The sequence below is a fragment of the Octopus bimaculoides genome, chromosome 21, assembly GCF_046866305.1.
Source record: "Octopus bimaculoides isolate indiv1 chromosome 21, ASM4686630v1, whole genome shotgun sequence".
NCBI lineage: Eukaryota > Metazoa > Mollusca > Cephalopoda > Octopoda > Octopodidae > Octopus > Octopus bimaculoides.
In genome coordinates, this window is record NC_142948.1 from 38,632,014 (window position 1) to 38,652,013 (window position 20,000).

Consider the following 20,000-nt stretch of genomic DNA (forward strand, 5'->3'; position numbering starts at 1 on the left):
AATCCTGCCAAAACAGTCCCAGAAGCCTGGTGCAGGCTCCTGCCCGATCGACTCTTGTCAAACTGTCCAACCCATGCCAGCATGGATGGAGGACACTAAACAACGGTGATGAAGATAATTCTTAATTTTGGCATAAGGCCAGTAATCTTGAGGAAAAAGGGGGCAAGTCGATTCTCCAGCTCTTCACAGGTCCTTTATTTCATTCAGCTCAAAAAAAGATGAAAAGCAAAAGTAAACCTTGGTGGAATTTGAACTCAAAATGTAGAGGGATGAAATACCACTAAGCATTTCGCATGATGTACAAACAACTCTGCCAGCTCCAGCTGTGATGGTGATGATGATGATTTCTTTATTAACCACATTAAGGACAGCACCAAACAAAACAGAGTATGTGTGTGCATGTGTGTTGGTGTGAGGGCTTTGTGTATATAGAGAGAGTAAAGACCCCCTCTGGTCATGAATGACCCATGGGATTGCACCTAGAAAGTTCCCCCACCAAGGCTGTTTATGGAAGACCAGTAGTCGCCCATGCATACCGGCCTCCCCTCTCCACACCATTATATGCATGTATAGGGTAAATGGTAAAGACCCCCTTTGGTCATGAATGAGCATGGGATTGCCCCTAGAAAGACCTCTCCGAGGCACAAGTCCAAGACTTTGAAAAAATGAAAGGAAAATTAAGCATAGCGGGATCTGAATACAGAACATAACAACAATGATAACAACAATAATAATAATAATAATAATAATAATAATAATAATCCTTTCTAGTAAAGGTACAAAGCCAGGAATTTTGGGGGTAGGGGATAGTCGATTACATCGACCCTGGTGCTCAACTGGTACTTATTTTATTGCCCCCAAAACGATGAAAGGTAAAGCTGACCTTGGCAGTATTTGAACTCAGAACATAAAGACAGACGGAATACTGCTAAGCACTTCGCCCAGTGCACTGACGATTCTGCCAGCTCACTGCCTTGATGATGATGATGATGGTGATGGTGATGGTGATGGTGATGATGATGATGATGATGATGATGATGATAATGATAATCCACCCCACATTTACACCGCAAGTAAATAAAATGAAAAGTCAAGAAGTGGAAGATACAGCTTTGCAGTTGGCAAGTAGCTGAGGTCTGAATGAAGAGATAGGAGAGTGTGGGTGGGGTGTGAGGGAGAGGAAATGGTTAAAACAAGAGTTAATAAGAGATAAAAACAAAAAACAAAAAGAACAAAAACAAAATCAGCAACAACAACAAGAACAGAGCGGAAGCTGATGCATTAATAAAGGTGGTTGCCCTCCGAGTGTGCTCATGTATATATGCAAACAAATACCAGCACACACACACACACACACGTCTAACTATGTATATATATTTATGTATGGTGAGCTATTTATGAGTGTGTATATGTGTGTGTGTGTGTGTGAAGGTGCATGATTTAGTGGTTGGGGGTATTCGGCTCACAATTGTAAGGTCAGGAGTTCGATTCCCAGCAGCGCATCATGTCCTTAAGCAAGACACTTTACTTCACATTGCTCCAGTCCACTCAGCTGGTAAAAATGAATTGCACCTCTAACTGAGAGGGGACAGCCATGTCACATTCCATGTAATGCTGAATCTCTCTGAGAACTATGTTAAGGGTACGCATGTCTGTGGAGTACTCAGCTGCCTTCACGATAATTTCAAGGCACACGCACACACACACACACACACATATATATATACACATACGAATGTACATTGAGATGTGAGTGGGCCAGTGTGCATATGAGCATTGATTTGTGCATGCGTGCGTGTATGTGTGAGGGAGAGAGAGAGAGAGAATTTGTGTGTACAGCTCTCTCAAGATTGACAAGTGGTTAGTTAGCTTGGTGTAGCAAGTTCAATCCCCACTTTCGGCAGAGCATAGCTTGGTGGTCAACACTATTGATACATCATCATCATCATCATCACCATTTAGCATCCCAGAGGATTGCATCAGGCACTACTTTCTGCTTTGTCATGGTTTCTACAGCTGGGTGCTCTTCCTGATGCTGACCACACTGAATGGACTAACCCAAACCAATGGCTCTAACCCAAACCAAAACAATTGTTTCTTGCAGAAGCAACATCTGTTAGTTGCTGACTTGTTCAAATTATATTATTATAGAAATATTATATAAACATGACAGAGTAATATCTATGTTTTTGCATGTCATCAGGTCAGTGGCTTTGAAAGCACTGCTGTTATTATATATCATCATCATCATCATCGTTGTTTAATGTCCACTTTCCATGCTGGCATGGGTTGGATGGTTTGGCTGAGGAGTGGCAAGCCAGGACACAATCTGATCAGGCAAGGGTTCTACAACTGGATGCCCTTCCTAACATCAATCACTCCGAGAGTGTAGTGGGTGCTTTTTATGTGGCAGCAGCACTGATAGGGGGTCACCAAGAAGCTTGCAAAACAAAGGGCCCTCAACAGGGAGGGGGGAGTGGTATTGAGGCATTTGATCCAGTTCTTGAAAGATTAAAGTATAAGAGAGGGATAGGGATAAAAAAAGAGCCTTGCTATAGAGGGGATACATGCTTACTCTAGTTTTGGGGGGAGGGAGGTGGTAGTAGTGGAGGGACACACCTTCAAGGAACAGTGGAGAGAGAGGGAGGAATTTAAGTGAAGTGGTACAGAGGATTGGGCAGAGTGAGTGGATAGAGTGGGGGGGGGGAGTTTCATAAGAGTGTGAAGAGAGATGGTTGGAGATAGAGGAGTGGCTGAGAGGGGTTATGGTGGATATGTGGAAGCACTGAGAGTGATTGCAGATAAGAGAAGTATTAAGGATGGAGTATAGCAGAGGTGGGAGGGAGCATACATATATGCAGAAGCATATATATATATATATATGCACACACACACACACACACACACACACTCATAGATAGAGGAAATGCTGAAAGGCGAGAAGGAAATATAGATAGGTAGGTAGATGGAGAGATTGACAGATAAAAGAGGCAGATAGATACAGAAGTAGATGAATATGTGTGTGTGTGTGTGTGTGTGTTATTTAATATACACAGTATATAAATGTGAGCTGCTAATAGTTTCATGCTGTGGAAGCACAATAACCCAGTAGATTTATATATCATGCCTTGTGCCTGCAAGCAATTCTCCCAGCTCAACCAACCATGTTGTGTATTCAAGCTTGAAACCCTGCTCGCAGTCACAAGGCATGATATGTAAATCTGCAGGATTATTCTGTTTCCATACCATGAAATTATTAATAGCTCAGATTTAAAAACTGAATATATTAAATGATTATCTTTCATGAGATGACATACTTTTTCCTACTGATCCTACAAATTAAATTACAGCAAACTATATGTATATATATGTATATGTGTGTGTGTGTGTGTGTGTGTATGCTACAGGGCAGTGAAACACAGGCTGTGACAGCCGAGGACATGTGTAGGCTTCAAAAGAAATGAAGCCAGTATGCTTCGCTGGATGTGCAATTGTCAGTGTGCATGTTCAACAGAGTGTAAGCATCTTGAGAGAAAAGTTGGGCATAAGAGGCATCAGATGTGGTGTGCAAGAGAGATGAGTGTGTTGGTATGGCCATGCGATGTGTATGGACGGGGACAGCTGTGTAAAGAAGTGCCAATCGCTAACTGTGGAGGGAACCTGTGGTAGAGGTAGACCCAGGAAGACATGGGACGAGGTGGTGAAGCATGATCTTTGAAATATATATATATATATATATATATACATATATATATATATATATATATATATATATATATATATATATATATACATATACACATATATATATGTGTATAGTTTATCGTTTTGTGTGCCTGTAGGCAAACCAATATTTGCAAAACTTTGAAGTTAAGACCACACTTTTAAAAGAAACTTTAATTGTAATTCATTTAATGAGTTTGCTCAGTTAATGCTTGCTTGTATTCCATTTAACATTAAGGAGGGATGGAAAGTAGGAAGGAAAGTAAATAAACATTCATGTGTGTGTGTGTGTGCATGTATGTGTGTGTGTGTGAGAGAGAGAGAGAGAGAGAGAGACGGACAGACAGACATGATGCAAAACAATTGTACATAAATGTAGGCCAAGATATTTTAATGATTCAATGAATCATTTCATATAGTGGTTGAAATACTACACCATACATGAATAATGAATATGTGTGTGCGTGTGTGAATAGTTAAGAAGTTTGCTTTGCGACAACAATAGTTCTAGGTTCAATCACCATTGTATGACACCCTGGGCAAAAGAAAGTGGAATTCAACTGACACTGACAGAATATGTGTGTGTGTGTGTACATACACGCACATATATGTATGTATATTATACATACATACACAGTATCATCATCATCATTTAAGATCCATTTTCCATGCTGGCATGAGTCATGGGTTTGATGGTTTGACAAGCTTGCAGAGCTGAATCAGGCCCTCAACATCAGCAGAGACAGAGGCTTATAAAGCTGGATGCTCTTCCTGGTGACACACACACACCGTGTAAGGAGAATTCCCATCATACAAAATACATCCTTGTAGTAATTCAGAATCTGTGAATGAAGATTCCTTAAAAGGGAAACTAAAGAAATATTTACGGTTGAAAGGTTAAGATTAAAATGTGTTTTAGATAATTATTATGTGAAAATGCATGGGGTAGTGGTTAGAGTATTGCCCTCACAATCACAAGGTCATGGGTTCAATTCCTGAACCTTGAGGCACATTGTGGGCTTGAGCAAAGCACACGATTTCACATTTCTCCAGTCCATTCTGCTGTACATGGAGAACACTGCAATGGACTAGCTTTCCAATGAGGGCGAATGTTGGCTTGCTCACGCAGCCAGTGCGGTGGCATCATTCGAAAGCTAAAAACAATGTAAAGCGCACTGTAACCAGTGATATATAACATCTGATACTCTGGTCAATCACATGATCTTAGAGTAAAATGGATTTGCTTGTGTGTAGAACAATAATAGTTTCAAAAGTAGAAATATTTGAGATAATTTTAGTGAAGTTGCCGGACTTCCACCAAGAGGAGGTAACTAGAAATAGAAGGAGAGTAATCCCTGGATGAATCTATGATCTCCCTTGACTGCTTTGGATTTTAACCCAGTAATCACACAATCAATACTATTCCACATGGCTTAGTGAGGAGATAACATTTACAATTATATTATCCACAATGTATTTACTACTAATAATATTTGCTTTGATTGAGTTAATAAATCAAGGGAGAGGGAGTGCTGAAAGTTCTCCTTATGATCTTTCAAAGTGAAGTATGAGCTTAGTGAGTCTTACTTTTTTTTTTTTTGCCATCTGCTTCAGTCACTGGACTGCACCCATGCTGGAGCACCATGTTGAATGGTTGAGCCAATCAAATCAATCCTAGTATACATTTAAAGTCTGGTATCTAATCAATGAGGTTCTCTTTTGTTGAACCACAAAGCTATGAGGATGTGGACAAGTCAAAAGCAAGTGTTGTAAAACAAACACAAACAAACACACACACACACACACACACAACTCTTCCTTTCTCCTACCCACGCTAATCTCCTCTCTCCACACATACATACGTATATACACATACATACATGAAACACATACTATATTAAATAATGTAATGTAATCAGTCGTCTGTGTGTGCATATATATAGAGATATATGTATGTATATATATATATATATATATATATATATATAAATGTATGAAAGTATGATGTACACATGCACACAAGTGTGTGTGTCACACAAACACGTATTTATTTATTTTCATGAAATAAAATTTTAATTAAGGATGTTGGGCTTCCTTATAGGGTTGGGTGTGTGGAGAAATGGTTGGGGGTGGGGAAGTACATTTGAAGAAACAGAGTAGTGTCAGACTGAGGGGTGGGGAGCAGGACAGTGCACATATGTGGGTGGTGTATATAAAGGGGGTGTACAAGTGATGGTTATGTATAGAGGGTAACTGTGGAAAGGGCACATTGTGTGTCTATGAACAGGGGAGGGGGAGGGGAAAGTACATATCTGGTTGGCTGTATATTGTGAGGTGTGTATGTACATATATATATATATGTACACACACACATATATATGCTCATATACACATATACACACACACATATATACATGTTTATACAACACATATACATACGTACATATATACACACACACAATATAAATACTGACAAAATATACTGTTTTACCTATGGTTCATATGTTATATATAATATCATCATCATCATCATCATCGTTTAACGTCCGCTTTCCATGCTAGCATGGGTTGGACGATTTGACTGAGGACTGGTGAAACCGGATGGCAACACCAGGCTCCAATCTAATTTGGCAGAGTTTCTACAGCTGGATGCCCTTCCTAACGCCAACCACTCAGAGAGTGTAGTGGGTGCTTTTACGTGTCACCCGCACGAAAACGACCACGCTCGAAATGGTGTCTTTTATGTGCCACCCGCACAAGCCAGTCCAGGGGCACTGGCAACGATCTCACTCGAAAATCCTACGGGAGCCAGTCAGGCGGTACTGGCAACGGCCACGCTCAAAATGGTGCATCTCATGTGCCACCCGCACAAGAGCCAGTCCAGGGGCACTGGCAATGATCTTACTTGGCTTGCCGGGTCTTCTCACTCGTGAGTTCAAAGTTCAAATTACACTAGGGATGTGAATCCTGTTGGTAACCAAGGCAAATCTCCTAAAATCACCATTGATTATAAATATTGTAATGGGTGAAGGAGGCGGAGGGGGAAGATTGTGATCAGCTTCTCCTTCAGTTCAGTGATGATGATGATGATGATGACTAAGTCAGAGGTTTAGTTTGAGATTTTATATATATATATATATATATATATATATATATATATATATATATATATATATATATCATGTTTTATACATATATATTTTAGGAGATTTGCCTTGGTTACCAACAGGATTCACATCCCTTGTGTAATTTGAACTCTGAACTCACGACACAAAGAACCAGAACAGATACCAAAAAAGCATCTAATCGCATCCATAACTCTAACGACATGATTTGCCAATCAGCCTCTGGGCCTGAGCTGGTGTCGATCTGTCATGAAAGGATGAATGCGTTGCAAATTTGATGAAGCCAGTGGGATGTGAACTTAGGCAATAAAGAACCAGAATAAATACCAAAAGGCATGACATTTGTATTCGATACTTTTACAACACTGCACCAATTTAGCAGCTTTAGACAGTGGCACAGTCAGAGTGTGTGCCACCCCAGTTGGCCCTTGAATTTGCCACCCTCTCCCATCCAGGCCCTCCACTTCTATACAGGCTTATACAGCAAACTCAAAGGTGCCACCCACTAAAAGCATCTCCTGGGGTAGACTGCCACCCCCCACCCCCCACTTGCTTACACACACACACACACACAGCTATGTTACAGGCTTTAGAACTGGCTCCAATAAATGTGATTGGTTTATATATCTACAGGTCAAAAAGTGTGATTATGCAATGATGACTAGGACCAAACAACAAGAACAACAACAACAAGAACAACAACAAGTCTCGAATACACAAATTGACTATCAACAGGTTGAAAGGTGGAATAATGCAAGACTAGACTTCAAACAACAACAACACGACTATATTAAACAACTGTTTGAAACAGTTAAGTGTCAATGAATTCTGCAGTTACAGAATGAAATAAGATAAAATAAAATAAAATAAAAAACATCTGATTTGGTTAATTGTAGTCTTAATTTCTGCTTCAATGAATAAATCTAATTAATCTACCTACAAAAAAAAAAAAAAAAGAAATCAACAAAACAAAGACAATATATGGAATGTGTGTGTGTGTGCTCTCGTTAAAAGAAGCAGGATTTGCTGTTGTAACAACAAGCTAATGGGTTTACATGTAAAACTGGAGCAATCCAGAGGATTAAATATTTATGGTTGATATTTCAAAAGTATACATGCACATGCAAGCACACATATACACGTATACACACACATATAAATGCTTATATGCAGTTACAGATATATACATACACACACATATATATACATGCATACATATACATATGCAAACACAGACATGTATACACTTATATATATTTATACATGCATATTACATGTTCACACACACAAGTATGTATATATGGCTGAAGGAGATATTCTGGATTGATAAAAACAAATAGATATGCAGAGAGAGAGAGAGAGAGAGAGAGAAAGAGAGAGAAAAAAAAGAAAGAGAGAGAGAGCTAAAGAGAGAATCAGACAGGCAGACACACACATACACACACACACACACACATTGTTGTATTTCAGGATGGTCGTTTATTTTGTTTTTCCTTGCCAAATAAACACACGCACTATATATCCATTCTTCACTCATTTATTACTGTTCTTAGAGCAAGAGCACACACGAAGATGGAAAGTGTCACTGAAGAGGTCACAGGTGTGTGACGAAAGGTTTACACACACACCAATGCAAATAAATGTATACACAAAATACTATTATACACACATACATATATACTTATATACATACATATCTATGTGTGTGTGCGTGTATACATGTGAAGGCGCATGGCCTAGTGGTTAGGTGTGTTGCACTCACAATTGTAAGAGGATGGTTTCAATTCCCAGAATGCCTCAACGTTATATCTTTGATCAAAATACTTCATTTCACATTGCTCCAGCTGTAAATGGGAAACCCTGCCTGCCTGGCCAGTGGGGTGGCATCATTCAAGAGCTAAAACAATGCAAAGCACACTGTGACCAGTGATGTATAACTACATCCAATAGTCTGGTCGGTCATATGAGATATATATATATATATATATATATATATATATATATATATATATAAATGTATATTTTTTTTTTTTTGCCCTTTCAAAGCCTGGCCAGGCTCATGGGCCCGGTTTCCATGGCGTATGTGTTCCCCCCACCCAGCTGGACGGGACGCCAGTCCATCGCAGCATTACTCAAGGAACAGGAAGAAAGAGTGAGAGAAAGTTGGGACGAAAGAGTGTATGTGTGTGTATATATATATATATATTTGATATATATATATATATATATATATATTTGATATGTAAATTGATTGATTCATTCATTGATAGGTATATAATGAAAGACAGACATATATATAGGTGTGTTTATGTTTATACTTGTCCAGAAATTTATATGTGTGTGTGTGTACATACATATAGACACACATTCACACACACATATGGGTGTGTTTATATTTATACCTGTGTAGAAACTAATGCATTTCTATAATATACACATACACTGATATATGTGTGTGTGTGTGTGTGTGTGTGTGTGTGTATTGATTGATTAAATGATTCAGTGGTTGATAGATAGGGGTGTGATAGGCAACCAAATTATATATACATATATATATATATATATATATATATATATATATACTCACTCACATAAAGAAATAAGAACACAGAAATACAGCAAAAGCTGAACAAAAATGACGCATGCTTCATAAATATGTATACACAAATATATATACATACATAGTCATACACATATGTACAAACGAACAAAGATATATATACAACCTTTAAACTTTATAAAGTTTGCAAAACACAATAAATACCCCAAAAATACGCAGATAAAGTTAATTCGTATATTCACAATAGTTCGTAAAATGTCTGTCCTCTTCTTAATCACAAACAACTGTTATATATATATGTGTGTGTGTACATGTATATATATTATATATGTATATATATATATATATATCATTTATATAACTGTGGTTATAGATTAAGAAGTGAGAAACAGAGCTTTGTGGATTGGAGACCAAAATAGACAAGATCTCATTCTCTTTCTCTCTCACACGGCTCTAAGTGTAAACTGGACTGAACAGGTTTTTTTCTCATCACACACATACACACATTGAGTTCAGTTCTTGGTGAGCCCAGGGTGGCCTTACAGACACTAAAGGTACATTAGCTTGTATGGAGAGGAAGAGAGAGAATTACTGTTAAGGAATTTCCTCTCTCCTTCCACACTCTCCTCCCCTCAGACTTTCTCTCTTTCTTTCTTTATCTTTTAGTTTGTATGTTTCTTTCTTTTCATTTTGTTTCTGTTTCATTCAAGTTTTCTTGTTGTGCCTTTTAATTATCATTATTATTATTTTTGAAAGACAAGTTCCTGAAACTAATACCAATGATCCAAGTTCTCACAAAGGTTGAGTGAATGAGAAATATCAAATCCTCCTGGATGGGAAGCTAAACAGCCAGAAGTTTAAACCACACAAACACAACGAAAAAGATACCTTTTTGTTAAATTACCCCCAAATTGATAACGCTCTGTAAAGGAGTTGGCATCAGGAAGGGTGCATTACAAACTATGCTGATGGTGATGATGAATTCTATAAACACACACACATACACATGTGCACGTGTTTCTTAATGCATTTTATGTAAAGACATGTTTCTCAGTGAAGAACTTCAATAACCCACATAGCCATTGATAACATCATGTCATGAACTGAGATTTGGTGAAACTTACATAAAATTTCAATTTATATTCCAAGGTGGATTAGGGACACAGCTTGAGAAGCAAGACAATTTATTGCTAAATCTAAAAATAGAAATTTATCTAATTCTGTCTTTTGTACTGGTGGATCTTGAAGCACACATAGAGTTGTAAATAGTACCATGTGACTGTTGGGTTAAAAATGTTCTTGAACAGAGAAAAACTGAAGGTTATTCAAAAGGGTTTATCAACTCAATAGTTACATGCTATTATCTATAGCTTTATGTGAGTGCTTCGAGATCCACTGTTCCAAAACGAAATTATTTCACATTCTCTCAAAACTTTATAAATACTTACAATGTCAACATATTATTTATATTTCTTTCCCTTTCTTTTTTTGTAATTGGTCATTTACTTTCCCTTAGCCACATTAGACTACAGCCATGTGGTCAAGGACCAAGCTTCTTACCTTTGTGTGTGCCTATGTCTGAAGGCCTACGTCTATCTATGAATACAGATGACCACCGTTCAATAGTGTTGCTCTTGAATGAACCACATCATAAGCAAATATAAAAACATCAGGCATCAACTAATGAAGCTTGAACGTATTTTATAGATTTCAAAAACTTCAAAGTTTACTTTAGACTTTCGGCTAACAATAAATATTTGTTTTATATATACTCACACACACACACACACACACACACACACATACAGGCAGATGTATACACACACACACACGTTATATAAAATCCATAATCATTCATCCATCAAAATATATTTTGTCAGACTAATGACTAAATATTTTATTCACTCTTAACAATTATCTTCTGAGTTCTTTATTCTAAGTGACCAAGTGACCGGACAGTTACTTTTGAATTTGTCACACCCATGGAATACATATTTGATGGATAGACAGATAGACAGACAGATGGGACATATTTGAAAGGCCACATTCACTGCTGTTTGCCACTGAGAAGAATTTTCGCTTTAGGCAATAAGTATTTTGATACAGATTTACTATGAGGAAGCGGTGATATATTAATATATATTCGTTAAAAATGAATGAAGTTTTGTTTTGATTTTTTTGGCAGTGAAAAAAACGTCTTAATTCAAGAGAGGCAGTAGTCTTGGAGGCTCTGTAAATGTTCCTGGGTACATCCTTGCTAGCCAACTAAAATATTAAAAAAAACAAATTGCTTGTACACACATATTTATGCATATATTTTCATGTGTGTGTGAGTGAGAGAGAGAAAGAGAGACAGTGTATATATATGTGTGTGTGTGTGTGTGTGTATCTGCACACACGTGTGTATATATATATATATATATATATATATATATATATATATATATATATATATATACACACACACACACACAGACATGAGGAGAGAATGACAAATAACAGACAGATACATAGATACATCTGCCACCAAACACACAAGTGACAGTACAGATGATGTCATGTCCTCCACCACCACTCTCTCTCTCTCTCTCTCTCTCTCTCTCTCTCTCTTTCAACTGCTTCACCATCAATTAGCGGAATGTACTAGAACACCGACCTGACGTACTCACTCTCTCTCTCACAACCAGGTATTAAATTACATCAGAGATGAACCATCAAGTTGTCAAGTATTGATCAACCAGTGAATTCCTTGTTGTATTGACTGCAAATAAGCAGCAGCAGCACCTGTAGTTTAGTGATGTGATGTGATGCGTGTGTGTTACCTGTATACGAATGTGTATGTCTGAGTCTGTGTTAATAGGTTAGTGTTCATGCGTGTATGTACATGGCGTGTGTGTGTGTATGTTATATGGGTTGTGCATGTATTAACGTGTGCATGTGGATATGTATTAAACCTTACTTGTTAGCTCATGTGTGGGTGTGTTAATAGGTTAATATGCATGTGAAGATGTGTATGATATGTGTGTGTGTGTGTATGTGTGAGAGTGTGAGTGAGAACATTCATGTTACATAGGTTAATATGTGCATGCGTGAATGCAAGCATGTGCAAAAATGTGCATCAGAGCACTTGTGTAAGCAAATTTATGCAAATGCTTTCACGCCTTAACGTGCACATGTGTATTAACCGTTTCGCACTCGGATTACTCTATCAAATGTAATGCTTATTCATTCACATTGTTCTGAATTAATCATGCATGATTGATGTAGCTTCAAGATTCCAATGATGTGACTGTTTATTTTTAGACTGACATTGTCGGGTAGGTGTGAGAGGCTGGATCTGGCCTGTTTGGACATAGAACAGGCAGACTATTTTGGCCAGATCTGGCCGGTTTGACCCCTGCAGCATTCAAATTATTGTCAAATGTGATGTTTATTTATCAAATGTCCCTGATACATGGATGTACACAGTGGAGTAAGGGCTTGTGCAGCAAAGTCGTGTGTAAGAGCACATCTGTGTGAGCCAACTTGTATGAATGCGTTTATGTATTAATGTGTATGTGTGTGTGTGTGTTAAGGTGAGTCTCTACACGAGCTGATGTATGTGGGTGATTGTAAGCTAGTGCTAGTATCTGCACACAAGTGTATGTTGGTGTGCATGTGTGTTACTTTGCCTTCCACCCTTTTAGGGGAGGGGGTTGACATAATACATACCAGTTGAGCACTGGGAGTTAAAGTAATCAACTAATGCCAGTTTTGTGCCTAAATTAGAAATCATCACCATTATTATTATTATTATTATTATTATTATTATTATTATTATTATTATTATTATTATTCCAAGATCCAACAAGGTCAATGTCCCCTTTTGTCTTTTTAGGGTCAATAAAACAAGTACTAGTTGAACACAAGGCTTAATATAACAGACAAACCCCTATTCCCCTAAAATTGCTGGCCTTGTGCCAAAATTTGAAACTATTATTATTATCACTGTTCAGGGTTTTTTTTTAGTTTTAGCATATATGTATGTGTGTGCAAATATACATACATATACACACACACAAATATATATGTATATATAAGCATATATATATGTATGTATAAGCATTATGTATTTGTACCTAAGTTGAATAATAATAAAAATAATAATAATAATAGGCTTGTTACAATGTGAAGTGCTTTTCCCTGAGAAATAAACAAAGACAAAAAAAAGAATCTTTTATTTCTTCCTTCTTTTCTGTTCTTTTCACTTAATATTCCAACTCATGGGTCTCCTGGGTCCTATTCATAAGAAAGTAGGTTACCTCACGGCCTGAGTTAGATTGTGATCTTCTTTGGTCTGGATGGACCACATGCAGATCTTCGAGGGCAGCTCAGACTACGCATTCTTGAAGAGAACAGTTGTGAACAAAGGTATGGACGTCAGATGAGGTCTTGAGAAGAACTCCACACAGTTGCAAGAGCAATACAAAACAAAGTCCGCTGCTTCATCTCATTAGGTTGTTGCTCATTAAATGGTAGATTAAACAAGTACCAGTAATATACTGGACATGAATGAAGTCAGATTATATCTGTGTGATAATAAGAAACCATCACTATAAATCATAATGAAGATGATGGTGCTGTTTACTCTAGGCACAAGGCCTGAAACTTTCGGGGAAGGGGGTGAGTCAATTACATCAACCCCAGTGTTTCACTGGTACTTAGTTTATCAACCCCGAAAGGATGAAAGGCAAAGTCGATCTCAGCGAAATTTGAACTCAGAACACAGCAGCTAAATATTTCATCCAGCATCCTAACAATTCTGCCAGCTTGCTACCTTAAATAACAACAACAATAATAATAATAATAATAATCTTTTCTACTTTAGGTACAAGGCCTGAAATTTTGGAGGAAATGGGACAAGTTGATTACGTCAACCAGAGAACTTGACCAGTCAGCCTTGCTTTCCATCCTTTTGGGGGTTGATAAAAATAAGTACCAGTTGAATACTGGGGTCGATGTAATCGACTCATTCCCTCCCCCACCAAATGGCTGCCCTTGTGGCAAAAATTTGAAACCATCATTATTATTATTATTATTATTACTACTACTACAGCAAACTGGACAAAACGCTTAGCAGCATTTCGCCCATCCTTACGTTCCGAGTTCAAATTCCACTGAGGTTCACTTTCGCAGTTGATAAATTAAGTATCATTTCTACCTTGAGGCTGATGTAATCAACTTCCCCATCCCAGAAAATTGCTGGCTTTGTGCTAAAATTTGAATTCATTATTATTATTATTATTATTATTATTATTATTATTATTATTCCTTAGTATAGGTTTCTTAGAGCAGGGATGACCGTGGTGGTTGTGGATCACACTACAAGTACTACTACTACTACTACTACTACTACTACCATTACAACCATCATTAATACCACCACCACCACCACCACCACTACTACTACTACATAACTGTAACCACCACCATCACCACTACTGCTGCTACTACTTCTACCACTACTATTGTCACCACCCTACCAAATTAGCCAACATCAACACTACTACAGCTGCTACTGCTACTACTACAACAGATACCATTACAAGCACCATCACTATTAGCACTGCTACTATCACCTGCTCTGTTACCACCATACCAAACCAACATCACCAGTTACTACTACTACTACTACTACTGCAATTGTTACAACCACCATTACAATCATCATCACTATTACCACCATTGTTATTGCTGCTGCTGCTGCTGCTGTCATTACCACCACCACCCATCCACCCACCCAACCAACCAGCCAACCAACCAGCCAACCATCCAACCAAGCCAGGCTTAGTGAACATGAGGTGTTGCCTCAGGATATTGCTACTTATCGTGCAATAACTGGATTAATCACAAAGTACAGTATTAAACTAGTCCTAATCTCTCTCTCTCTCTCTCTCTCTCTCTCTCTCTCTCTCTCTCTCTCTCTCTCTCAGAAAGTACAGAGGCTTTTCTTTCTTTTTTCACAACTACTCACTCTTAGCTTACTTCATCTGCTAGAAATGGCAGTCAAAATTACCCTCAGATCACACAGTCACATTTTAGATTTTCTTTCTTTTTTTTTTCTTTTAAACATGGTACTTGTTGGATAATAGGGTTCTAGAACAGGGGTCAGTGACCTTCTTATAGCACTGACCCCTTAAGGGAATTATCAATAAGTTACCAACTGCTTTCATGTTAAGTTCTAAAATAAAATTTTTTTTAAATGATAAAAAAATTTCTTGATTTCCTTCTTTCTTTTGTGTCGTTAGTTAACGTTTGAAATATTTTAAGAAATTTAATTAAAAAAATACTTAACGAAATTGATAAAGAATAATAATAAAAATTCAGTCAAGTTATATTAATGTAGTCAGAATATTCAAAGTGAAACACATGATTATTCTCTTGTTTCAGTCATTTGACTGCGGCCATGCTGGAGCACCACCTTTAGTCAAACAAATCGGCCTCAGGACTTATTCTTTGTAAGCTTAGTACTTATTCTATCAATCTTTTTTGCCGAACTGCTAAGTTACAGGGATGTAAACACACCAGCATCGGTTGTCAAGCGATGGTGTAGGAGGGACAAACACAGACACACACACATATACGATGGGCTTCTTTCAGTTTCCATCTGCCAAATCCACTCACAAGGCTTTGTATGTATATGATGTTATGTTTGGGAAAAAGAGAAAAAAGAATACAGATGGCAATGTATGTCTATCATCCAGAGTAGGAGAAAAAACTAAGATACAGTCATACATGCGCATGCGCACACATACATACACATACTTAGACATGTACACACATGTGCACATACATACACACACACATACACTGCCATTTGCAGCCATGTACACATGTCCAGGTAACCATGGTAGCAAAAAATGGTTTTGAAACATGATGATGATGATGATGATGACGACGAAGGAAGATGAGATGGAACAGGAAGAGGAAAACAAGAACAAAATAAGGGGAAGATGGGGAGGTAGGAGGTTGGGACCTGATGGAATTTCAAAATGGCAGAGAGAGACAAACATGGTCATTACCATAATTAAATTGACCAGCAACCTAACGAGAAAGTAATGAGTGCACTAGGAGTACACAGTGAGTAATGGAAGAGTACATTTTAAGAGTACTTGCTGGGGACTGGAATTTGTAAAACTGAAGAAATGGTGAAGCATAGAGGGTGATATGGAAGAATGGCATTACAAAGAAACAGACACAGAAATAGGTTTTCTTTGAATGTCATCAAGGAATTAGAATTGGGGAGATAATAATAATAATAATTTCAGGAGGGTCATTTAAAATTCTTTTTTTTTTTTCCAAATAAACACATGCTCTGTATATTTGTCCACTTGTTTCTTGCTGTTCTTATTTTAACTCATGTCCATTGTTTGGAAATTTTTTGTCACATCATAGAAGAATAGAATGGACTAAGTGGAGCAAGAGCAGACACAAGGATGGAAAGTGTTGCTGAAGCGGTCACAGATGTGTGATGAAAGATTTCCGGACAATCGACACGAGTTAGAATAAGAACAGTAATAAATGAGTGAAGAACAAATATATATATATATAGTGCATGTGTTTATTTGACATCCCCCCACCCCACCCCAAAAAACAAAGACCATTCCAAAATCCCACAATATTTGTTTCAAGACATGGTTTCACATCAGGAGTCTTGCAAGACAAATTGATAAACAATAATAATAATCCTTTCTATTATTGGCAGAAGGACATGAAGTTTTGAGTAAGGGGGTGAGCTGATTGCTTCGACCCCCACAAAGGGACGAAATGTGAAATCAACCATGGTGGGATTTGAACTCACAATGTAAAGAACCAAATGGAAAACTGCTGAGCATGGTAGTAGTGGTGGTGATGTTAGACATAAGGAGGGGTACCTATGATGATGATGATGATGATTAAGGTGAGGGTGAAGTTGATAGTGATGGTGGTGGTGGTGCAGGTGACAGTGATTAAGTAGTATTGATGATGATGATGGTGGTGGTGGGGGGGGGGTGATGTGGTAGTAGTATTGGTGGTTGTTCAGATGATGAAAGAGTTAGGGAAGGTTAATAACGAGGACTTAATTACTATGATTGTGGGATTGGAAATGATGTCGATGATGAAAATGCTATAATTAAAGTGACGATGAAGATGATGATGATGATGATGAGAATAATGATGATGATGCTGATGATGATAGTCATGATGATCAAGATTCTGAGGGTGATGACAGTTATGATGGCTATGATGATGATAGTGTTATGGTGGCAGTAATAGTGATGATGATGATGATGATGATGATGATGATGATGATGATGGTGTTGATGATAACGAAGGGGGGAAGGATGACGATAAGTCAACAACAATGATGGCAATGACGATGATGATTATGATGATGATGATGATGATGATGATGCTGCTGTTGATGAGATACCTTACAAGAGAGCCGAGAATGACGTAATGACGAGTATGTTATGAAGTCACTGTAAAGGTTTCCAGTTGACGTTTCCATAATCAAGCCAAGCAAATTAATGAAGCAGCAGCCGCGTGTGCGTGTGCTGATGTCTGTGTGGGGGGTTCAGATGTCTGCATAGGTTTGTATGCGTGTTTGTGCTGCCTTGCGTATGTGTGTATACATATCTGCACACCCATGCCTGTGCATGTACGGATGTGTGTGTGTGTGTGTGTGCGTCTGTGTGTGTGCGTGTGTGTGCGCTAGTGTATGTCAATGTGTGTGTATTTGTGTTTGAATGTATTACTGTGTCAGAATATGTGTGTGTGTGTGTGTGTGTGTGGCCATAGACACACTAAATGAAAGCATTAAGTCACGGTGGTAAGCAAAGGTAAACAAGGTGATTGTGATGATGATGATGATGATGATGATGATGATGATGACAGCACTGGTTGCAATGGTGTTGCCAATGATGATGATGATGGTGATGACAATGGTGGTTGTGATGATGACAACAACATCAACAATGGTAACGACGATGCTGATGATGATGATGGTGACGATGATGGTGGTTGTGATGATGACAACAACATCAACGATGGTAACAATGATGCTGGTAATGATGATGATGATGATGTCAATAATAAAGAAAACAAAGGAAGAGAAGGGACAGAATCATCCAAAAGCAGAAACCCCTACATCCCAAAACTCCAGCAATAATCAACATCAGCCGGTGAGTGTTGTACCAATATGCAAATGAGTTGGCATTGTGTCGTTCACAATCCTGTTTATCCCTAAATAGCTGAACAGCTTCCTGCCACCATCCTTCAGCATCTTGCAATGGGGAGACAAGCGAATCCCGACGTCTGTCATGGAATTTAAAACCAATCATTTTGGTTCTTGTTCTGAGCTGTTTAGAAACCCTCCACGTTAAACCACAAAGCTTTCAGTTAACAGCGAATCTACAGACATTGTGTGTAAAACCCTTTCGTTACCAATATCTATTTTGAGCTGCTCTCTGTTTCTTTCATTTAATTTTAAATATAACAAAGAATTTAGTAAAATAACTTCGTTATCATTAAGCTAGTGTTAGGAACATAAATTGAGACTAAGATTTGGTGGAAGATTTTAATTCAGAACTTTTAAAAGCAAGACATTTGTATCACAGAGCCAGAGCCAGTTTCAGCCAGGTTGGTTACGAAAGGGTTAAGAGAAGGATGGGGGGGGGGGGTGCCGGGCGATTACATTGACCCCCCCTCAGTGTTCAACTGGTACATATCTTATCAAACCCCAAAAGGATGAAAAGCAAAGCCAACTCCAAAAGAATATGAATTCAGAATACAGAAAGCCAAAAGATAGAGTCACTAAACATTTGGTCTGATGCAGTAATAATTCTACCAGCTTGGTACCTTAATAATAATAATAATAATAATAATAATAATAATAATAATAATAATAATTCTTGCTAATTTCGGTCAGTAATTTGGAAGAGAAGATTTGGAGGAAGCAAGCTGATTTCAACAAACCCAATACCTTAACTGGTATTTCATCAACCCCCCAATCCCAACCCCGCCCAAAACGGATGAGAGACAAAGTCAACCTTGGTGAAATTTGAACTCAAGAATATATGAGGTATATATGCTGAAAAGTTCCTGGTTTTAAGGGGATTGCGAAAGGCTTGGCAGGAAGCTCAACCAGCCGAGTTCTTTTACAGGGTTTAGAAAATAACTGAAGGATCACTGCAGTAAGTGTGTGAATCTGAGAAGGGGAATATGTTGCAATAAAATCCCAATTAACTGATCGTCCTGTAATTTCTTCTGCCCAAAGTCAGGAACTTTCCAGCACCCCCCACTCAAACAAAGTTACATGAAATACCACCAAAAGCATTTTGTCCAAACGCACCAGTCATTTCTGCCAGTATGATCAACAGGACATGAACATGAGTATGTGTTGCAGGAGTATAGCCATTTAAAACATGTAGGAAAAAACAAACAACAACAGCAACAACTTTAAAGACAATAAAATCTGAAGAAAATGAAGAAGAAATGGTAAGCAGTCAAAGAGAATGATGAAGCAGAAGGTATTTGGTGGTGGGGAGGGGGACTTTTATGGTTTCAGCTTC

At 38.0% G+C, this 20,000-nt stretch overlaps 1 protein-coding gene across 4 annotated transcripts in view; it reads right to left on the reverse strand.

Moving 5' to 3' along the window:
- The window catches only part of LOC106878658 (nuclear receptor subfamily 5 group A member 2), a 170,874-nt gene that overhangs the window by 32,788 nt on the left and 118,086 nt on the right, over positions 1 to 20,000 (reverse strand). The window contains exon 1 of one of the 4 annotated variants that reach the window (XM_089339182.1): positions 9,613 to 9,697. The exons of the other annotated variants lie outside the window; for them this stretch is intronic. The gene's annotated coding sequence lies outside the window, so the exon portion shown is untranslated. Of the gene's footprint in view, positions 1 to 9,612; positions 9,698 to 20,000 lie in introns of those variants that run through there. 4 annotated transcript variants of the gene reach the window in all.